At 44.0% G+C, this 12,959-nt stretch overlaps 1 protein-coding gene across 3 annotated transcripts in view; it reads right to left on the bottom strand.

Annotated features, from left to right (window-relative positions):
• PLCL2 (phospholipase C like 2) overlaps positions 1–12,959 on the bottom strand; it is a 193,920-nt gene that overhangs the window by 101,532 nt on the left and 79,429 nt on the right. Inside the window, exon 2 of one of the 3 annotated variants that reach the window (XM_059728872.1) lies at positions 12,630–12,747. The exons of the other annotated variants lie outside the window; for them this stretch is intronic. The gene's annotated coding sequence lies outside the window, so the exon portion shown is untranslated. The remainder of the gene's footprint in view (positions 1–12,629; positions 12,748–12,959) is intronic. 3 annotated transcript variants of the gene reach the window in all.

The raw sequence follows: 12,959 nt of genomic DNA on the forward strand, positions 1-12,959 counted from the left end.
AGACCCAGAGGGTAGTAATTGACGGAAGTCAATCGTCGTGGTGCCCTCTCACCAGTGGGGTCCCCCAAGGCTCTGTCCTTGGACCCATATTGTTCAACAGCTTCATTAATGATGTGGACATTGGAGTCAGAAGCGGACTGGCCAAGTTCACCGATGACACCAAACTTTGGGGCAAAGCATCCACACCTGAAGACAGGAGGGCGATCCAGGCTGACCTGGACAGGCTCAGCAAATGGGCAGATGAGAACCTGATGGTGTTTAACAATGAAAAATGCAAGGTTCTCCACCTTGAGAGGAAAAACCTGCAGCATCCTTATAGGCTTGGCAGTGCTACGCTGGCTAGCACTACAGATGAAAGGGACTTGGGGGGTCAGGATTGACCACAAGATGAACATGAGCCTTCAATGCAATGCTGCGGCTAGTAAAGCGACCAAAACACTGGCTTGCATCCATAGATGCTTCTCAAGCACATCCCGGGACGTCGTTCTCCCCTTGTACTCGGCCTTGGTGAGGCCGCAGCTCATAGATTCATAGAAGCTAGGGTCAGAAGGAACCTCAATAGATCATCAAGTCCGACCCCCTGCATAAGCAGGAAAGAGTGCTGGGTTCAGACGACCCCAGCTAGATGCTTATCTAACCTCCTCTTGAAGACCCCCAGGGTAGGGGAGAGCACCACCTGCCTTGGGAGCCCGTTCCAGACCTTGGCCATTTTAACTGTGAAGAAGTTCTTCCTAATGTCCAATCTAAATCTGCTCTCTGCTAGCTTGTGGCCGTTATTTCTTGTAACCCCCGGCGGCGCCTTGGTGAATAAAACCTCACCAATTCCCTTCTGTGCCCCCGTGAAGAACTTATATACCTGGAGTACTGCATCCAGTTTTGGGTCCCACAATTCAAAAAGGATGTGGAGAAGCTTGAAAGAGTCCAGAGAAGAGCCATGCACATGATCAGAGGTAAGGAAAACAGACCTTACGACGACAGGCTGAGAGCTATGGGGCTCTTTAGCCTGGAAAAGCGCAGGTTCAGGGGTGATCTGATGGCCACCTATAAGTTTATCAGGGGTGACCACCAGTATGTGGGGGAACGTTTGTTCACCAGAGCACCCCAAGGGATGATGAGGTCGAATAGTTATAAAACTACTGCAAGACCGATTCAGGCTGGACTTAAGGAAGAATTTCTTTACTGTCCGAGCCCCCGAGGTCTGGAATAGCCTCCCATCGGAGGTGGTTCAAGCACCTACATAGAATACCTTGAAGAAATAATTGGATGCTTATCTTGCTGGGATTCTATGACCCAGCTAACTTCCTGCCCTTCGGGCAGGGGGCTGGACCCAACGATCTTCCCAGGTCCCTTCTAGCCCTAATGTCTATGAAACATATACAGATCAGCTACTCAAGTAAAAACTTATTATTTTTCTGGTTTCCTCTCACAGTTAAAGGAAAAAAATAAGACACAAGTGCCGATTTTATTATAAGAGTGGAAACTACATGGAAGAAAACTGTACCCCAGACCAGGACAGCAACTTGGCAGTGGAGCAGTACATCTCTCTACCCTGAGTCCAATGAAAATTAATACTGTATTTGCCCAAATCCAGAACAACTATGAATTTAAGACTACTCACCCAATAAATTAAATTTGTTATAATATTTCATGCATAGAATCTAATTATTGGAGGCACATACATTTAAGATATATCTTAAATACATCTCCCTTGCCACAGAGGCAGGGAAAGCAGAGGCAGGGAATAAGCAGCACGGGAAGTAACGGTAAGCAGGAAGGAGTGAGGCAGTGGTGAGGCAAGCGTAGGATGGGGGAGACGGCAGGTGGCCTGTCACCTATATCTTACATTCCCTGGTGGCCTGCACTCCCAGAATCTGCCCCCTGCTACCTTTTCCCCACCATTTTCCCCTCCTGGTACCTGCCCTCCCCCTGGCCACATGCCTCCCGTTGCTTGCCCCTCCAAAGCCTCCTGCCCTGGACACTTTTCCCACCTGCTGTCCTATACCATTATTTACACTATGTGGCAGCTCTGGCTCTGGATAAAGCATGGAGCACACGCTAGGGGCCCTGGCCAGGCAGCAGCAGTGGCTCCAGCCTCGGCCCTGGTCCTAGCTGCAGCCTGAGGCAGGCAGCAGCTGCAACTCTGGCCCTAAACCTGGCTTGGAACCAGGGTTGGGGCTGAGGCCACAGCCACAACCACAGCAGCTGGCTGCCTTGGGCCAGTACTTGAATCCAAGATGAGGCTTATTTTCCCCTCATTCTGAATGGGGGAAGTGTAGGGAATACCTCATCTTGAATTTGAGTAAATACAGTAGGTGACCAGAAAACCTAAATCATAGAATCGCAGAGTTGGAAGGCAATGCCACAGTTATCTAGTCCAGCCTCCTATAGAGGCAGAAGTTGCTGTTCCTAAATCACCCCAGAAAAATGCCCTTTCAACTCTTTCTTGAGAACCACCAAGAAGGAAGTTCTGCAACTCCTTTATTTCACTGCCTTACTATTCTTATAATCAAGAAGCTTTTCCCAAGCTAAATCTGCCTTGCTGTAATTTAAGCCCATTGCCATACCTTGTACTTTCTGGGACAAAGTAGAATAAACTCAAGTAGAATAAACTCAACTAGATTGTTGAAATTGTTTTACCCCTTCAGTTACTGAATTACCTTAATTTTCCAAAGGACTTTTATCATAACTCTCCTTTGGAGAAAGTAGTTGTTTGGAAGCCATTTAAAAACTAAATTCCATCAGTGATGGATTTAAAACACAGGTGTCAAACATAAAGCCAGTCTGTGGAGCCTCTCTATCTAGCTTCCTGGGCTACAACAGGCATTCAGATGTTGGGGGGCAATACTGGCCCACTTTCACTGTTTCCAGACCCACTCCTGTCCCTAGAAGACCCTCATCCCCAGGCCCACTGCCAGATCTGCCTCTACTTCCAGACCCCTGTACACTCCTGGACCTGCTGCCACCACAGCAGCCACCCCTGTGCTCCAGGCTGAATCCATCCCACAAGAAGCCACATGGTCCATATCCTGCCCAGGACCTCTGGTGAGTCTGACACTCCTGACTTAAAATTAATACCAAGTCAAAGTAATGCTAAGATGGCTCATACATCTGAACTCTATTTTTGCTTTGGTGCATCTGTTCTTTACTCCCCTGACAAACTAAAAAAAAAAAAAAAAAAAAAAAAAAAATCTGAGAGACTCCAAGCCTCCAGAGCATGTAATAAAATACAATTTTCTGGGAAAGGAATATCTTTTTCAGTGTACTGTACATCAAAATATATTATATATACTTTTTAATTAGTGGCAAAAATATATACTCCTGAACCCAGCAAGTTGTTAGAGAACATTTTACGCATATACCGCCACACAAAGTACTAACACTACTTTACAGTAACACAGAATGAATTGCCGCCTCAGGTTAATCAGGGAAGAAGGAGGAGGAGAAAGAAAGAGATATTCAGCAACCATCGGAAACACCTGTTTTTCCCAAATCAAGAATAACAAGTGAAATGACAAGCTAAGGTATGGTCACTTCAATCTGCACATTCAATATGACCCATATTTTTTCACGTACAATGTGCGCCCCAAAAAGCTAAACACCTAGTTTTTGAAAGGCAGAAAGAAAAAGATCTTTCCTTGCTTCTCCAGCAGGAACCCCTGCGACTGGCAGGAAAAAACTGTCCACAGCGGCTGGGGAGTCCCATATACAACATTTCTGCATTACTTCTGCTTTCCCCCAGCAGAGGCAGAAATTGCTATTATCATATTTCCTGCTTATGTGCACCCCAGTTTCCAGCAGCTGAATTTTGAGAAAAGTTTCATGTTGTATGTGAAAAAAATATGGTAGTTGTGTTGATAAGCGTGTTCATGAGTTGCCACTCAAAACCTCACTTTAGAACCACTTACCAGACCATATGCTTAAAACTTTGATCACACCAGCTATGGATTTTCACAGCTACCCTTTAAGATGTATGTGTACATATGAAGAACTGTGGAAAATCAAGTGCTAAAGTCCATCTTTAAAAAAACCCCCAAAACTAGCAGCATCTCTCTCTCCTACAAAACGAGTGGATCAATTAAAATACTTTGTGTACTGGCATAGACTTCATACATGAAAATATAATTCTCTCTCAAGAAAGAAGCCAGTAAAAATATTTGTGTTAGGAAATGCCAGGCAGAACATAGAAATACATACTAGTGTATCATAAAGGCTTTGATGAAATTACATTTGAGTTGACTTTTAAATATACTGTGAAAATATATGTTTGAACAGCCATCTGATATATTCAATTAGATCATAAATAATGTGATATTTTGGTAACCATTTACCAGTCTAAACCAGTAAAAGAAAAGAACTTCAGTTCACATAGGCTGGTTTCAAAATGGCGGAACCCAGTATAAGATAGACCCCAATGGATGTAGTAACTGATTTAATAAGGTTATTTTAGACCAGTCTATCGAATTTCTGTTCTAGCTCCCCTCCCAAATCAAGCTAGGTTGCAGTCCAACAGCAGCCCAGGATGCTCTGCAGCTCTCTGCTAACCTTCTCCCTTATGCCATGGGTGGACTAGCCTCTGCCAGTGTTCCTCTGCTCTGGCCCAGCCAGGCCCGACCTGCCCCATGGCTGTCACAGAGCTGAGGCAGCAAAGCTTCTGCTCCCCAACCAGCTAGCAGGGGACATGCGGCAGCAAGAGGGGACATGGAATCCCCCATCCCAGACCCAACCCCCCCAAGCTGGAGTCTGTACAGTGTAGAGGGGGGGCCAGCAATGGGGACCCCCCCCCCCAGCAGAGCTCTGCTTTCACCTCCTGACCTACTGCCAGACCCAGCCTCTCAGCTGTGGTGGGGAGAGGGCCAGGGAGGGGAACAGATCTCCCTGCCCACCCCAGTTGGGGTCTGCACAGTGCAGGAGGGGTCCCCATGGCAGGGGCTTCTCTCCTCACAGCCCAATTCTGCAACCGCCTCAATCTCACTCCTCCAGTCAGACATGGCCTCTCAGCCATGGGGGGGGAACAGAGCTTCCTACCCCAGCCCCCAACAGCTGAAAGGCTAGGAATGGTATAGGGCTGAGGTGATGGCCCAGTTGGGCGACAGGGGAGAAAGCTGGGCTGCGGAGGGAAAAGACCCCAGGCCCCTCCATGTTCTGCTCCCCGCTCACATGCCCCCACAGCTGAGAGGCTAAGTCTGTTGTGGGGGGAGGGTGAAGCTGAGGTGATCATGGAGCTATGCTGTGGGGGTGGGGGAGGGGAAGCTGGGCTGCTGGGGGAAAATCCCATGCCAAAGGGGGGCTCTGTTGCCCCCCTACTTCCTTCCCTGCAGTTACAGACCAGGTCTAGTGCAGGAACAGGGCGGGGATGATCATCCAGTAGGGCTGCAGGGACAAGGGGGGAAAAGTTCTTACCATGGGGGCCCCCCACGCTGTGCAGGAGCTGGAGCTGGGTTGTTGCCAGGGCTGGGTTGGTTCCATCCCACCTGCCCCACCTCAGTGCTGCCACAGCAACTAGCTTCTGCACCTGCCCCACCTCAGTGCTGCCATGGCAACCAGCTCTGCACCTGCCCCACCTCAGTGCTGCCATGGCAACCAGCTCTGCACCTGCCCCACCTCAGTGCTGCCATGGCAACCAGCTCTGCACCTGCCCCACCTCAGTGCTGCCATGGCAACCAGCTCTGCACCTGCCCCACCTCAGTGCTGCCATGGCAACCAGCTCTGCACCTGCCCCACCTCAGTGCTGCCATGGCAACCAGCTCTGAAAGCTACAGCTGTGTGCAGAAGAGGGTCTGCAGTGACAGCAAGGGGTTGGGGCGTGTCCCTTACAGCCAATCGGGGATGGCCCTGCTCAGCTGGGCTCACCTGCCTTCAGCAATGTCCAGCATGCTGGGAGACATCCCAGAGCACCCCCGTGCCTTCTGGCCTGGCCAGTACAGGCACTGACCTTCCTCCCTGCCTCCCCCCACCACCCCAGTGAACGCGAGTTCCCTTTGCTCTTGCTCCAATCTTCACAGCTTAGAGAAACCTACAAAGGTTGGATTGATTCTGCATAAGACTTTTTGACTATCTGTGCTTAGCCTTTGCGATTCATAATTTAACTTTCTAAAATGTAAAGAATTAGAGATGTATTTCACTATACAGTTATAGCAATCAGAATTCACAAATCCACTGTATGTGATTTTCTGAAACACAAAGCCAATACATTGCGTGACATATTTAAAACTCCTTAGGTCACTGGAAAAAAAAAAAAAGAGATGTGCTCCCTTCCAGTATATCTAAATGTGATCCCTTGTGTTTCTAAAATATGAAACTGTTACCAGGCTCTCTCTAGTCTGTAGCTTGAAGTTGAAGAGTAAAATCCCCTAAATGTCAGTTATAGCAATATTCACTGTTACTGACAGAAATGCAACTATGTTTGTTAAGCAAAACAGTAATAAAGAACAGATTGCCATGGGTTGATTGCAATCATTGCACAGTTAATGAAACTAATAAATGATGAGTCTCACAAATTAAATCTTAACTAATTAATATGTAATAACAAAAGGAGCTAGTTAGTTTTTTTCAAGTTTTACTTTGGATTTTTAAAATTTGGAAAAAAGGAAAAAGAAAAAAAAAGAAGGAGATAACAACATTCATCAATTTAAGGGATGGGGCCACGTGTATATTAACTCTGCAGAAAATAAGTGGCATCTCAGACAGCTGCTTACATTGCTGTCCGCATAATTAAATGTAATGGAGTAAGTGAAGTTCAGAATAGAAGTCTAAACTTGGAATTTCTTTTTAGTTGGCTATAAATTCACCCTTTAGGCTGGAATTTCCAAAGAAGACCAAGTTAAGTACCCAATTCCCACTAAATTCTTTATCTGAGAACTCAACTTGTTTGGACCACTTCGAATATTCCAGATTCAAGTAGTTAAACATTTTTTTTAAATGACATGGCTAACCTGTAATAGTCATTTATGAAAAGCTAGTAAATATTAATGTTAGAGCTAAGCTGTGATAGTAAGACATAATGAGTAAAATGGACTAAAATAAATATTTGTCCAGAGTGAAAATGGTGTCAATCCCAACTAAACAACTGGAAAATAGTTCTCTCACTATAAATGAAAAGGGTTATTTGTAAAAATACACCTCAAATATACACAAGAATCTGATTCTAAATTATTTTAATGTGTACTGATTTTTTTTTTCTGAGGGAGAAGAAAAAAAGCTTAACAAAATCACTGATTTTTCCATATAGAAAATGGCACACTGATAGGAATATGACCATTAAAGTTCTAATCTAAAGTTCTAATAATTTTTTCATTACTTTTCTGCACCATATATTACAGACAAAAATTAGTAACATGAAAAATGTGTTTCAGCACACCCAAACGAAGATCAATAATAAATGTAGTTACACAAGTCAGAATAAAACCCTGAGATCAGCAGTGGCACTTTCTTCATCTAAAATAAAATCCTGAGTCACAAAACGAAAATCCCATGTATTGAGTAATAACTTCAGAAAATGTCATGTTTTGTTTACTTGTTTTACAACCTGAAATGTGTTTGCATTCACAGTGCTCACAGAACATATAAAAATTCCAGTAAACTTGACTGGTTTAATAAATTAAATTGTTTAACTGACTAAATCAATTCAGAGTAATTTATAATAGCCTGAAATGAGCAGAACCTTCCCCTTGTCTATACTTATGGCACTACCATATCATGCTATAGTAGGTGCAAACAGAGTAATCCAACTCTATTTTACTTTTATTACTGTCACGGCGGAGTCCTCTAGGAGGGCCGTGATCTCCTCGAGGTCCCTCGCTCCATGTCAAGGCCAGCCCAAGGGCACCCTCTAATTCTCGCCTGCCATGTCTTGTTGGAAAATGTAATAGGGAGGCTGCCTTGTGTCTTCCCTGGGCACGGCTACTCGGGACCTCTGTCCCCGCGGTTCTTCCGGACCCCCTGGGGGTCTCCCGATATAATGGGTGCTTCCCAGACACCCTAGCCTTATGGGCTATGTGTGGCTCCTACCACCACGCCCCAAGCCTCGCAGATGTTTCTGGACGTTGTCTTGTCACCAATCAACTCGCCTGCTCCCTCAGGCCTGCTCCGTACACTCTATGGAAGCACCACCTCCGGGCTCCTCCTCTCTGTGCCCACTCCGGGCTCTTTCTCTAATATACTGCCCCTCTCTTGGGGCTCTCGAGGCCGACTTTAGGCCTTCTCTTAGATATCCCCCACTCTGGGGTCTCAGTGCCCCCTCTGGGCCTTCTCTAAAAGTATTGTCCCACTCTGGGACCCTTGTCCGCTCTAGGACTCTATAGTGAGCCTTCGGCCTTTCTGGCCCACTGTGCTGCTCTCCCCTTCTCTCAGGGCACACCGCGCTGCTACCCCCTTTCGCTGGGGGCAACCACAGCACTCTCCCCTGCTCCGGAGTTAGCCTAGGCAGTAGCCATTCTCCCGAGGCTCACCGTGCCCGTACTGGGCCTCCTAACAATGTTGCCCCCTCTCTAGGGCTTACTGCGCCTGTCCTGGGCTTCCCCAATATTGCCCCTCTCGGGCTCCTCAATATTGCCCCTCTCGGGCTCCTCAATATTGCCCCTCTCGGGGTTTGCACTGGTCCCCTTCTCTGGGACCTTCTGGGCCACACTGGGCTCCTCAAAGTGCCCCTCTCTGGGGCTGGGGTCTATGCACCCTGCACACAACCCAGGGTCTCAGTTCCCCGCCCACAACCCACTAGTTGCGCTCCTCGCCGCCAGTTGCACCTTCATTGGTGCACAAGCTGCACCTTCACTGGTGCTGAGGTCCCCATACCACTAGGGTACCTATGAGGATACTGCGCCCTCTTGGCACTAGACTGCACCCTCACTGGTGCTGGGGCCCCACCCCTCTGGGGTCCCTATGAGGCCTCCTTCGACCCCTACAGCCTCACCCAAGCCTCCGGTGTAATAAACAGAGCCAAACATAAACTCAAAGTACAAGCCTCTAGGCTATAACATAACTACAAGCCGCATGGCCATAACTTAGTATCATGGCTCGAGCCTCCAGGGCTTTCACGAGCTATACTTGCAATCTGACTTCTTTCCACATCCTGACCGAGGGAGCTCCTACCTTTCCGGTTGCTGGCAGGGAACTGCCAGCCTGGCCTCAGCCCTGGGCTTTATAAGGGCCAGGCCCTGCCCCCTACAGGCAGCTGGCTCCCCTTAGTTGCTCCGGCAACCCGCAGCTGCACTCGTTACCCTGGCAACCCTCAGCTGGGCTCATTATATCAGGCCAGGGCTCGCTCGCTCTCTCCCTGGAGGTTTCTCCTCTCTAGGAGCAGGGGCACCAAGGTGCCCTGCGACAATTACTAATAAAAATAAATACAAAATTAAGTTAAGCCATTCAGTTAACTAAACACCATCACAAATCACATCACCAAACTCAGTTTACACACCAGCGAGCTCCCTGTTTTTCACAGGGATAATTTTATCATCAAACAAAGTAGCATACCCTGACTGTTTGAGAAAGAGTGGATTAAGCAGGAACTACTTAAGATCTGTAACTATAACAAAAAAGAGATAAAGAAAAAGGTAAAGATATAAAAAAAATAGATTCTCTATAATTATGCACAGGACAAAACAATGAAATCTGGTAACAAGATGAAATGAGGAAAAAAATATGGGCAAGCATATTTGTGGGGAAAATTGCTAAGCCAGTAAATAAGGTGAAAAAGACATGGTTATTGAAACCCATAATTCAACAAAATGGAACTACTCAAGTGTGGAAGTGATTGCAATATCAGAGTCTACATCATAAAATTTATGCCATGCCATATACAGAATATGCAAATGAACTGAGTTGACATTTCTATTGGAATGGTAACTTACGCGTTTCTCTTAGGATTTGAAGCAACTCAAGGCTGTTCCAATAAGACTTTTTTAGTTTCAAATATACAGTTACTATATGTCATTTTGGTAATATTACTAATAAATTTATTACTAACATTAACTTTTTCCATCAATATTTTAAAAAGGAACAAAACTCATCAAGTTATACCAGCTTTTAACTACAAGCATAACTGCAGTCAATAATACTGATACCATGGACTATGTGCCATTCCAAGGTTAACTAGGTGAGTATTTTTATCTTCAGTGATTGAGTGACTACTTAAACTTAGGAACAAAGTACTAAGACAGCATAATTTTTCAGGTTTCCAAGCTGCTAACCTTCACAGAATACAGATGTCCAAAAAACAATATGCAAGTTCCAAAATTCTGCTTTTCTTGGGCAGAATTCAAACATGAAATCCAATAAAGTAATTAAAAATCCCAAAGGACAAAGAAATAATTGCTGTACAGATCAGAAGGTTCTCAACCAACTAGTAAGGATGGCAGGTTAGGAGAGTCTTTTTCCAGATGAAACAGGATCATAGGAAATCATAGGAAAGTAGTCCCTTGCTCAAGGCATGATCATCATCCTTGACTAAACCATCCCAGCCAAGTGTCTGTCTAACCTGGTTTTGAAAATTTCCAAGCATAGAGAATCCACAACTTCTCTTAGTAAATGCAGCAGGACAACTAATATTTCAAACAAAACTGCCTAGTTACAAAACATGAATTTTATTTTTAGGCCATCTTGAAAGAATGTTTTAATTAAATTGAGAAACTACAGTATACAAATTATAACATAATGAGATAACATTACATTGGGGGGAAGGTCTATTATGTGCAATACCTGGATCTGAATTCAATTTAGTTAAGTTATTGTCTTGTTCCACTGTTTTGTAAATGCCAGAAAAATGACATAATCATATGTATTCTTACTAAAGTACAGTATCCAGTACAAAGCATGACTCAAAGCAGATAAAGAATTTCCCAAAATGGTGCACTGCACATTTATTCGGAAAGTAAGTGGGAATAAGGCACAAAGTGACCATTAATTTTCATCCTCAAGTAGAGTGTCAATATACCCACTTCTCTCAAATGCAAGCTAGAAGCTTCTTCAACTGGCTGTAAATAACTAAATTTCACTTACTGCTGGACACGGATTTTTTCTAGTTTAGAGTGACCGCAAAACTAGGTGAGTTTTGGTGGTTTGTTTTTTTTTAAATCTCTCCTTGTAAAAAAAAAAATCTGTTGAGAATCTGGAGCTACTTTAAAAATTTCAAATACAAAAAAATCACATTTGGCTCAAAAAAGAATCAATAAATCTTTTGATAGCAAAAGCTTCCAAGTCTTCGCTGTCATCCTTCATAACAAAACAAGCAAAAATGTCCACAGAGATGTGAACATTTCAATATCTAATGCAATCTATGCCTCACAGTACAGCAATTCTCTCAAAATCACAGATTAGTTAATGTAACCTTCTGAACTAATTTTTTCTTCTTCAACATAGTCCAATCTAAAGCAATAATTATATGACCAGCCAACAATGTGTGCATAAAGGAGAAACATGCTCCTTGTAAACATGCAGCTCAAGCTGGAACTGCGCTTGTGACAGAATATTTCTACTAACAGCAATTAGCATTTGTTTTTCACTTTTCAACAGTATCCAAATATTTTAAAATGAAATACTGCTACAGTTAAATAAGACATCTAAAAATTATAAACATCACAGACATTTTTCAGAATATTATAGTTAAGCAAACATTCAGAAGAGAATTAAAAATATATATTTTTCCAAGTATTGTAACTTTGGTTTCACTGACAGAAAGCATAAAATTATCTCATTTGTAATGTGTAAACAACAATTTGCCTAAATTAGTGAAATATATATCTTTCATAATGCAGCTGTGTGATTTCACAGTTTAAAGTAAAACTATGCTGTGCAGATGACCTACAAAGATAACTAGTTAATCATGTTTGTATTTTTTTAAATATATGTATTTTATGAAATATACAATAGGTTCTGCATTATTTTTATACCCAATTTCAGATTTTTAATGATTCCAACTATGTATTTTAAATGGAAAAATGAATATGCATATTACTTATAAACAGAAAAGGAATTATTTGGTTCAGAGCAGATTTTAATAATCCAAGACAAACAACAGAAGTTGTGCAATGTTAGTAAAATGATAAAGCAAAATACTAAGATTTTTTCCCCCAGAATGCAGTACAGAACAGTGGTTACAGCACAGGGCCAAGCATTAGGTGACTGGCATTCTTGGCCTGTGACTCACAGTGACAACACAGGTAAGACTACCCTTATCCTCTGTTTTAGGTCTGGATCCCTCAAAAAAAACAATCAAAGCAGGAAAGTTAAGTATATGAGAGTTTGCAGGACTGGAGACACATGACTTGGCCATACATTCATTTGTAGCACCACAAAGTGCCTCAACACTTTCAGTCACAGAATTAGAGCGCTAATGGAGGTGTACACATGTTCAGAGCCCCCCTAGCTGGAGCACTGCAGTCACTGGAAAGCATGCTCTTCAGCTAGGGAGTGATAGGGGGCTGCTCCTTTTCTCCCCTGCTCCCAAAGGGAGCATGTCAGTGACCTGCTCACTGGCAGCCTGCCCTCTGCCATGCCAGGGAAGTGGGACCATGCAGGATGTCAGTAATCAGATATGCTGATCTCCAGATATATTGTATATCAGTAAACAAACACAAAAACCATTAAAAAATTGGGGAATGGGGCTTCCAAGTGTCATGCATCTCTAAAACACTCACACATTTGGCAGCACTGTCTGCATTCCTGCATACCAGCTGTGATGTTAGCTCTGGTGCATGCTCTAGGGATGGCCAGGAAGCTACTTTACCTCTTCTTTTGCTGTTCCCTCTGCAGCAACTGAGAGAGGAAGAAGCAGCCAGCATCAATAGAAATATCAGCAGCCAGGTCCCACTTTCCCCGAATATAATCAACCAACCCTTCTACTCAGAAATTCCAAACAACCTCCTATGTGGTCAAGACCATCTTTGTGCACTTCAATGCTCTATTTCTGACACTAGTTGAGACAGAATGGGCTAACTATTAGGAAACTATGAATAATACCGACTATA

Source organism: Alligator mississippiensis, chromosome 5 (assembly GCF_030867095.1).
Source record: "Alligator mississippiensis isolate rAllMis1 chromosome 5, rAllMis1, whole genome shotgun sequence".
Taxonomy (NCBI): domain Eukaryota; kingdom Metazoa; phylum Chordata; order Crocodylia; family Alligatoridae; genus Alligator; species Alligator mississippiensis.